Below are 936 nucleotides of genomic sequence, written 5' to 3'. Positions count from 1 at the left end.
TCGGAGGTAGATGCAAGATCACGCTTACACAATGTTACGGTCTTTATATACATACTTACTTAAACGCATCCTTGATTTTCCCATCTGAAAAGTAAATTCGTCTAAGATAAACAAACCCCGTGGGGGTTTCTATATATTTTGGGTGCAGCATCATCCCTTCCCTGCAAAACCTTTGCTTGTCATGAAATGAATACGAATTATGAATTCCAATGAGATTTTATAAGAAATACGGATTTTCTAAATACCTAAAGTCCAGCGGGTCCATTTTAGTAGTCACGCTGCGAACTTGAACGAAATCAGCTAATAAATACAATTTTTTTCTAGTAGCCTATAATAGGACCTCCGACAATTTGACTGGGTTCTATTGAGTAGTTTTTGAGTTTAGTCTGAAAAACGGAAATGACAATGTATGTAATCTTCCTTATCCTGAGTTTCGCCCGAAAAAAAATTCACGCGAAAAATTTTATTCCCCCCATAGTAAGTACATGGAAACCAAAAGCGAAAAGTGAACCGGTTCAGGGAAGATGAAACTCATGATAAGGCTGAAATGTTTCGAATGCAAAAAAAAACCATCATGAAAGTAATAAACGTTTCGAATGTGTATTAACAAAATAGGTTCATAAATACGGCTTTTATAAATAACTCGACTCCAGCACCTCCTAGAGGGTCCGTTTTTCGCAAGTGCTTTTTTCATCATGCTTACGAGATCGGTTCATAAATATAACTTTTATAAATAACTCGCCTCCCGCGCCACCTAGCGGCTCCGTTTTCGGTAAACGTATTTTCCATTATGCTGAAACTATACCTTTTGAATTTGAAAGAAATCGGTTCATAAATACGACTTTTATAAATAACTCGACTCCCGCGGCACTTAGCGGGTCTATTTTTGGTAAACGTGTTTGCCATAATGCTGGTAGCTTACATTTTAAATTTAAA

This window comes from Rhagoletis zephyria, unplaced genomic scaffold (genome assembly GCF_001687245.7).
Source record: "Rhagoletis zephyria isolate East Lansing unplaced genomic scaffold, Rhagoletis_zephyria_1.1 Rzeph_scaffold_00864, whole genome shotgun sequence".
Lineage (NCBI taxonomy): Eukaryota > Metazoa > Arthropoda > Insecta > Diptera > Tephritidae > Rhagoletis > Rhagoletis zephyria.
Note: the sequence above shows the minus strand (reverse complement) of the source record.